Below are 9769 nucleotides of genomic sequence, written 5' to 3'. Positions count from 1 at the left end.
TTATCGATAGTGGTGCGTCGTGCAGCGTGATCGATAAAAAATTTATCCCGGAAAATGTACCAATCAATACTAATGATATAATCTCTATTAAAGGAATTAATGGAATAGCAAACTCTTTAGGATCCATAGATACTTCTATACGTTTTGGAAATGATAATTTCAATATTAAATTCAATGTGGTACCGAATCTCCCTAGTAATATAGCAGGTTTGGTAGGCACAGATTTTTTGTATAACTAACTGTATAACTGTATAAGCGAATATTCACTTCGAAACATTAATTTTAACATTGAGAAACAGCAACCATGCTATTCATAAAATACCATTGACGCTTGATGGTACTGTGTCAATCGTTATACCCCCGCGTACGGAAGTTACAACATTTGTTAAAACAAAATTTGTAAACACATGCGTAGCGTTTAATCAGGAAATTATACCGCATGTTTGCATTGCAAATTCAGTCGGACAACCATCGAACGGAATGGCACCGATTCGTGTAGTCAGATTAGTCATTGATTACCGAAAGGTTAACACGACTCTCCAAGATGATAAATTTTCGCTTCCAAATATAGAGGAAGTAATTGACTCACTAGCAGGAGCTCAATATTTTACACATTTAGATCTATCGCAAGGGTATTACCAATGTAAATTAAAACCTGAAGATAGACCAATTACGGCTTTTTCAGCTCCATCGGGTCAATATCAAATGACGAGATTTCCAATGGATCTGAAAATAAGCCCCTCAAGTTTTTCACGATTGATGACAGTAGCGATGTCAGGTTTAAACCTTGAAAGATGTTTAGTGTACCTTGATGATATTATTGTGTTCGGTAAGACTTTTGATGAGCACAATAAAAATTTAATTTCTATATTACGAGACGTCAACTTAAAACTAAACCCTTGTAAATGCAATTTTCTAAAACAAAAATTACTTTAGGCCATTACAAATCTTTTTTAAAAATTATATCACCCCCCCCCCCCCCCCCCCAAAATCGCTGGAAAAAATTAGGGGGCAAATAATTTTTTTTTAATAGCCTCAATAAAAAAAAATTGTCACTTTTTATAAAACAACAATAGCGTTCATAGAGATTTGCTTTTCGTCATTGAAAACTATTCTAGTAATTTTGGAAATTTCCATCCCATGATTTTTTTTTTGTTTTGACCAAGAATGGTCAACATGGTAGATAGGACGTCTGAATAAAATCGTCGATCCAGTCTAACATCAAACTAAACGTTTACTGTTCGCGGAAGGAAGGACCCGCCCGTGAATTCTCAAACAAACATCTCATGGCAAGGCTAACAGACCGACTTCTGAATCGATTCCATTTTATGGGGTTATATACAAAGTTGTGGCGAAAAAGAGAGCTAAGTTCGTGATTTTGTTTTATGCAATTTTCTTTTTGAAAAAGCAAAAGACAGGTTGGCGGAGTTATGGCCCATCCCCCGCAGTGAGTTTTTTTGCAGAGGTTTGCGGTGAACGCTCTCCAAGCCGAACCGCTCAACTGAAATCAAAAAAGTAAAAAGATTATTGAAGAAAAATGTATTATGGTGTACTGGAACGTATTGGTTTCCCAATAAATTTTTTTTCCTGTAAAAATGAGTTTTGGGGTGTTCAAAATTTTAAACACAAATTCATCGCAAAGAATCAACAATTGTTGGATAAAAAAAGGAACCGTTCAAGTACACGAGAATGTAAATACAAACAATTAAAATTAATAAAAATCGGATGAATAGTTTTTGCGATATCACGTTCACTGCAACGGTACTTTTCAAACAACTTAGTTTTGAGATAATTGCGTTCAAAGTTATGTGTTAACTTCATACGCGGAAGAACCAGCGCGCAACGAACGGCTATAGTTTGAAATATAGTACTTCGATCTGGATGAAATTTCGCACAGATATTTTCAAAAGTATGTACTTTCAGAATATTCAATAAAATTTGTTTAGATATTTTGAGTTCCTACTTTGTATATAACCCCTTAAACGCAACAGTCGATAGAGATCGGTTGTTGCATTCTAAAATAATTTCTATAAGGAAACAATCTGAATTCACATAAGACTCCTGGCGATTTATATGTGATTCAATATTCAATATGCATGAGATTTACCGAAAGGCTTTTGAAATTTAAAGATTTAATAATTGGATCGCAGTGTTCATATCATATTCTCGCACCCATATGTGCGATTCGTATGAACTTCACCAGATTAAAGTCTGTTATTAAACCTTCCATTTAAGACTAAGCTTGTGAAAATCGAATTAGTTGTTTTTCAAGGAACGGAAGAGGCTTTAATTCTGAAATATTCCAAGAACTAGGAACTTGCAAAATTGTCGAGAAGGACGCTGGAATCAAAAGGACTTTGTCTGACAATCAGCGATCAAGAAGGCTCTAGCAAAACTAAATGTAGATCTTACAAACAAAGGTACCATCAGCACTTACCGCAGGGAGAGCCGGGAATCCATTATCCATGTTAATGTTTGTAGCCTTGGAGTGACGGGAAAGATGGACTGAAAAGTGTGCGAGGATATACCCACAGCGACCATCAAGCGATCTGGTACAGCATTGGTAACTGGACACGGTTTGAATAACGAGTGAAAGTGGAAAACAGCGATCTTTCACAAGGACGTGTTCGTCGAAGAATTTAAATTTGATCCATCCTCTTCAACCTAAATGCGAACGAGTTAATGGCAGTACTAACAAGGGCATGTAATGCGACCATACCGAGAAATGGGAAACCGAGAAACGGTGGTCGGCTGTAATACGACGATTACCGATTTACGTATAAGTTATTCCGAGCTTGGAGAAGAAGTTAGAGTGCTCGTAGTGACACCGAAAGAGGGAAACGAGCTGCATGAGGCGCTCTTAACAAAGCAGTTGAGCTGAACAAGAAAGCTTGAAGTGACGAGCTTTGCCACAAAGCCAACGCGACATCTCGAGGAGACGCCTACAAAGTTGGCATGGCAAAGATAATAGGCCCAGCTGCACCATCTGAAAGGTGTCCGGAGAAGCTAGAGGTCACCATCGAAAGGTTTTCCCCGCAACTTGAACCAATCTTCGCCGTACAGTGAGGAGGATGATCACGAAGAAGAAGCTCGAATTACCGACAAGCAGCTGATCGAGATGGCGAAAGCCATGACTAGAAGGACCAAGTACCAGCCTCTCATATATTGCTGAAAAAAGCGATATATGAGAACCCGGATATGTTCAGAATGATCCGATAACTGGAAGCGAAAGAAGCTGATGTTACCTCCGATGCCGGGAAAACTTGGAGATCTTCCAGCGTATATGTCAATATGTCTCCTGGTACTGTTAGAGAGAGTAATCCTGAACAAGCTAACCAAGTACACGAATCGTGAGAACGGCATGTCATGCAATTCGACTTCGTTATAGGCAGGACTACAGTGAATTCCACCCGAACGGTTGTGGGAGCTGTGATGACAACGCTATTGCGTGTTGGTTACCTTAGACGTGAAGAATGGCTCAATAGTCCTAGCTGGGAAGCAATCGCCCATTCGCTGTACAGCATGAGTAACTCTGCAGGATATTACAGAGCTACTTTCAGTACCGAACACTGATCTATGAGATAGACAAGGAAGAATGACAACTACGACTGACGTTCCTCGGCCCGACGCTGTGGAACGCAGTGTACGATGAAGTATTGAAGCTGAACCTTCTCAGAGATGTAACGATTTTCGGTTTCGTGGATAATGTGGTGTTGCAAGTAATCGGAGAATCACTAGCAGAGCTGGAGGCACTCGCCACGGAATCGTCTCCATCATGAAATAGAGTTGGTGTTTGTGAATGACTGAACTGTTATCTAGAAAGGAATCGCGTAGTACCTGTAGGACAGTTGAAAGAGGCAGAGTCAAAGATTAATTAACTGAATATGTTGTCACTTACGATAAGTTTAAGTGCACAGTGTGATTCCATAGATGTTCGACATGGGATGCACTGTATAATTAGAGCTCTTAAGTAACCCACCCGGTGTTGACTAGCAGCCGAAAGACAGCAACAGCCGAAAATCGCGGTCGGAGAACATATCATCGACTCGCACTTTTAATGTCACGACGATTATGCTAAGGGGAAGACTATGAGAGTAACCAAAGCTTTGGTTGAGGCGCCAGTGTATCGGGCACCACGAACCATCTGGAATCGCCGGACCGAAGCACGTAAGCAGACTAGTTGCACCGTCAGGAACTAGATCGAGTGAAGCGCCAGCGGTTGGTCATCGAGTTTTTAGCGAACCGGAAGCAGGGAACCAGAAGCTACGCCGCTCCATCCGGTATCGCCGAACTAACATCGCCAAGTACTGGTTGGCCATTTGAGTAGGATTTATGGACTATCCGAGTAGATTGCGACAAAACTGGGAGCTAATTGACTCACGCAACGGGCATCGGTATCGGGAGAAATTCCGCCGCTGAGGAATAAATGACTCACTAAGATGACTCGCGAAAACAGGAACTAAATGGCTCACAGAAACGGGAGCCACATGGCTCACGAAAGTTCACCACTGCGATTAACCGTATAGGTGTTCGGAGCTAAACAGCTCGAATGTATGCTCTATTGTATCATTTTGTCATAACTTGTCCTGGACAATACATAATCATTTTTATACAAAGACATACCTTAAGTACCACCATTAAAGCTGAAATAGGTTGTTAAAATCATGTAAATGGAAAAAGCGAAATTGAAATTTCAACAAAAGAACATTCTATTCGAAATATCTTGTGATCTCGATCTTGTACAGGGTATCTATCTTCGGAAAACATGTTCGGAAGATCAAGAGCTGTGAAGGATCAAATAGTTTTCAACTTTACCACTAGGTTGTGCCAGTGATCATGTAATTTTTTTAGTTCACTGTATCTCATGACTGAATGAGCCTCTCCACGATATAACGCTTTGATGCAGTCTCATGAGGCAGAAGGAAGGAAGAAAAGTAAGGACTATTTTAATTGGTTATGCACGAAAGTCAATGCACTTTTGAAAGTGGTTATGCAGTCATGGTCAATGCACTTTTAAAACTTTTCAACTTTACTATAATAAACACACACATACATTTTCACATCTCGACGAGCTGAATCTAGTGATATATGACACTCGACACTCCGGGACTAGCTTGACAAGCCGAGTTTCAGAGTGATTGCATTCCTTATATGAAAAAGGCAAATATGAACTGATGATTCCTATACGTTTCGTAAATCCTTACGACTGCACAACAAGATGGGGGAAAATGCAAGTATTTTGAAGATGTACACGGAACGGAGCCAAATAACTATCATATACCAAACAAACAAATCTACAAGTTTTCAAACACAAGCAATAACCAAACCTACCGCTTTCACTAGAGTATTATAGTATGCACAGAATGTACGTTCGCCAGTTCGCCAGTCCATCTGTAAAATGCTACAATCCTGTTTCTGTGCATTGTTATCAAGCAATTTTCATGTTTTTTGTGTAAAGTCGGTCCATGTGCCACTACAACGGTACGAAAACTATCCAAGCAACCAAAAGTTCGGATAATACCTAAAAGTACTCCTTAATGTTCATATTAAGTTCTTAGTGATCATTCAAGCTTTTATTGGGAATTTAGAAACAGATTAAACCGCTATTAGAAATTGTACTGTTCGGAAAATTATTTAAAACGAAAAACTTTACCATCCCTTTCTTATATGAACTTTTGATTGATTCAATAAAGTTTGCTTAAATTGCTTAAGTAAAACAACCCCGCTATCCGAAATCACCCTGCGGAAACGTCCACGAGAACGATCGCAGGAAAATGTAAAATGAAAAAAATATACTTTTTTTTTGTTTTAATGAAAATAAATATTTATTTTTTGTTTGCCACCCCCTTCAGAAAAAAAATTGTACTTGGACATAATTTTTAAAAAAGATTTGTAATGGCCTTATTTAGGTCATTATATTTCGAAGGAAGGTGTACTCCCTGACCCTTCAAAAATTGAGATCATTAAAAATTGGAACAGCCCAGTTTCAGCTGACGAAGTGAAAAGATATGTAGCCTTTTCTAACTATTACAGAAAATATCCGAGATTTCGCAAAAATATGTGCGCCATCAAATTTCTTAACTAGAAAAGACGTTGTATTTAACTGGGCTGCAGAATGCGAAGCAGCATTCCAAAAACTGAAAAATCTATTCATAAACCCTCCAGTTTTAGATTACCCAAACTTAGACGAAAAGAATATTTTTAAATTACATACTGATGCTTCAGGATATGGACTTTGAGCAGTATTTCGTAATATGATTGATAGACCGATAGCATTTGCTAGTAAAATGCTGAATCCAGCAGAAAAGAACTATTCAACGATAGAAAAGGAACTACTGGCAATGGTGTGGGCAATCCGACATTTTCGTACATACTTATATGGACGAAAATTTCAACTGTATAGGGGAGGCTGAGGAGACTTGATCCCCTTTTTTATTTTTCAATCCTACTCCGTCGAATGATAAAAAACCATGTATTTTTTGTAGTTTTATATTGTTTCTAGGGTTGACTGATAATCATAAAAAATTACATGGAAATATTATACTGGACATGAGCTATGAGCATTTTTGAAAAACAACAAAAAAATGGAAAAATTTTTGATTAGTGGAGACTCGATCCCTAATTTGGGGACACTTGATTATTTTTTGAAAATGTGTTTAAAAGAGCATGTAGGATAATAAGCCTATTTTTACCCTGTTTCTATTATCATCCTACCCATCTGAAGCCTTTGGTTAGAGCAGCGTCTGCCATATTTGCTCAACGCATTGGCTCAAATGTTGTTGCGATAATTGGGTTACTCGATTAGAGTTTTTGCTGCACTCAAACAGAAGATTTTCACCATTCTCAAGACAATTTTGTTATTATATTGGCTTTTAATAAGAGTCGAATGACCTTAAGGCTAAAACCTATGTAATCGAAATAAAAAATGGCTCCTAATAACAAAGCAAAGAAGCTGAAATAATAAAATTAATAATGAAATAATGTGGTACCTTCTCTAATAGGGCAAAAATAGGTACCTAACCCCATTCAATATGTATTGTGGTATTTATTAAATTGTTGTAATTAGATATTACTATTTTTGTTGCTACATATTACACATCTCTCGCCTGATTTTTTTACGAATTCCCCAATTCTCTGTGCAATTATTTGAAAGCTGTCGTTATTATGGTTGAGGAACGTCAAATGTGGGATGCATGGTTGCTACGTATACTGTAGTAAACAATTACAGTTAAGTTTTTGTACGATGAAGCGTTCATTTTGACAGTTTTTTTTTGTTATTTTATGGCAAGAATGACTTCAATTGTTCTGGTGTGAATTTGGTTATTTTCAGTGGTGTGTATGAAACAATGCGAAGGGGACCAAATCTCCACGAATTTGAAGGGATCAAGTGAACCCATAGCATCTATTCCAGCAAACTTTAGTGCTAATATAGTTGAACAAAAAATCAGCTTAATAATAACGTATTCATATAATTGACATTCTCCTGTAATTCTGTATGCAAAAGTATAGTATGTAGTGGGTGACTTTATCAATTGTACAAAAGTTTGAAAATTTAGAAAATAAATCTTCTTCAGTTCTTCTGAGATTTTTTTCTTTAAATCGGTAAAAAATCGGTAACACATGTCCAATTTATTTTTTTTGTGTTAAAGAAACTTATGTTTAGATAAAACTACGCAACTTTCTAGTATATTCGATTAATGTATTCTGATCCGCCTTTGAGTTACAATGATGGGATCAAGTCTCCCCGGGGATCAAATATCCTCAGTCTCCCCTACCAATCATCGACCATTAGTTTATCTTTTCACTCTAACCGATCCTTCAAGTAGACTGACGAAACTTCGTCTGGCACTTGAAGAATACAAATTTGATGTCATTTATAAGAAAGGTTCTGAAAATACAGTAGCGGACGCGCTACCGCGTATTTCTGTGACCGAGTTAAAAGACATGCACAACAAACTTACACACGAAACATTCGTAACAACCCGAATGCAAACCAAGAATGAGGAATCACAACATTCTCCTAATAATGAAGTAGTTACTGGCCAGGACTCTTCAAACTCTTCTAACATGAGAACAGTACAAATTATAGTCGAGAATAATAACTTCAAAAAAATGTAGAATGGATCCCAGAAAAAGAAATAATAATGATCAAACCAACGGAAACCTTGATTTCGTTCGTCGTAATGGATGGAATGGATGAATTTGGAAAAATATGTAAGAAATACAAAGTCGACTAATTATTTATAAAGATTAATGATCAATGTGCGCACAAATTTTATGAACAAATAATGAATAATGATCTAGAAAAAGAGATACCAAGAATAATAGGGATTTCCAATAAAATAAAAGTAATAGAAGATGACTTGACTAAAAAATTAATCCTAAATGATTACCATTTACTACCCACTGCAGGTCATGCAGGTATGAAAAGAACTTTGAGTACAGCAAAAGTATTACTGAAAAGGTATGAAGCAAGATGTAGAAGTATTGATTAAGTCTTGCGAAAAATGTCAAAAATACAAAACGATCAATACGCCAAACTAAAAAGTACTAACTAGTACTCACAAAAGTCTTGGAAATTTCCTGAGAATTCAATGCGATAGTAAATTGTTTTCATGGACAAATTAGGTACCATACTATGAATTCGCGTATAATAATACCATACACACAAAAACAAATTATACACCATTTCAATTAGTTTACGGCAATACATCGAAAACGCCATCCAATTTAACAGATGTTGAACCAGAAAATATTTATAAAAGTATTGAAATCTAAATTGCAAATTTGTCACAATGAAGTAAGAAATCGCTTGATTGAAAAAAAAACGAAGAGAACAGCGAATATTAACAAAAAAGCCAAACTTCAAATGTACAAGCCAGGTGACCTAGTCTGGCTTAAGAACGAAACTGCTAAAAAGTTAGAAGCAAAATATCACGGACCCTACAATATAATTGAAGATTTGAATCCAAATGTAAAAATTTGTATTAATAGAAAGGAAGATTTAGTTTACAAATGTACAATCAAACCATACGAAAGAATAGTAGAAGATTAGGAAAGACGTGTGGTGGATATATGGATAGATGCATAGAAAAATAATAAAATTATTTTAATTATTCATTCAGTTATATTTTAAAAATTTATGTGAACATTATTCTTTTTGCAGATTTAAAAATTTAACTATCGCAAATTTTTAAATTTCAATAGGTAAGGCGTGTGGTGGATACCAGCCTTACTACCACTTTGTTATACATGACCAGCATAAATGCGAAACAATCCAAAGATCCACGAACGGACGACGATTGTCATTTATGCTGATCGTAGCACAAAGCGTCACATAGGCACGCGCGTTAGTGGTAGGATTCTAAGTTAAATAAAATTATTAATTCATTCTCTACCGACCAGTCTGCGAGTATACACTGAAGCTATATATCACTCTCGAAGCAGGGACAAAAGACTTGAGTCAAAATAATCTTATAGACTGTGGAAAATGTTTAGTCTTCCATGCCTGTTGAACCTGCGGGACTATTTTTGCCTTTCTCATATAGAACGGTTATGCAATCACTTTAAAAATCGTCAACCTAATCCCGGCCCGGAGGGCCGAGTGTCATATGCCATTAGACTCAGTTCGTTAAGATCGGAAAATGTATGTGTGTGTATGCGTGTATGTGGAAAAAAATGTCACCTCTGTTTCTCAGAGATGGTTGGACCAATTTGAGCAAACTAAGTGTCAAATGAAAGGTACAACCTTCTCATCGGCTACTATAGA

The sequence above is a fragment of the Topomyia yanbarensis genome, chromosome 2 (assembly GCF_030247195.1).
Source record: "Topomyia yanbarensis strain Yona2022 chromosome 2, ASM3024719v1, whole genome shotgun sequence".
Lineage (NCBI taxonomy): Eukaryota > Metazoa > Arthropoda > Insecta > Diptera > Culicidae > Topomyia > Topomyia yanbarensis.
The sequence above is the reverse complement of the archived record's forward strand: the minus strand, read 5'-3'. Positions refer to the sequence as shown.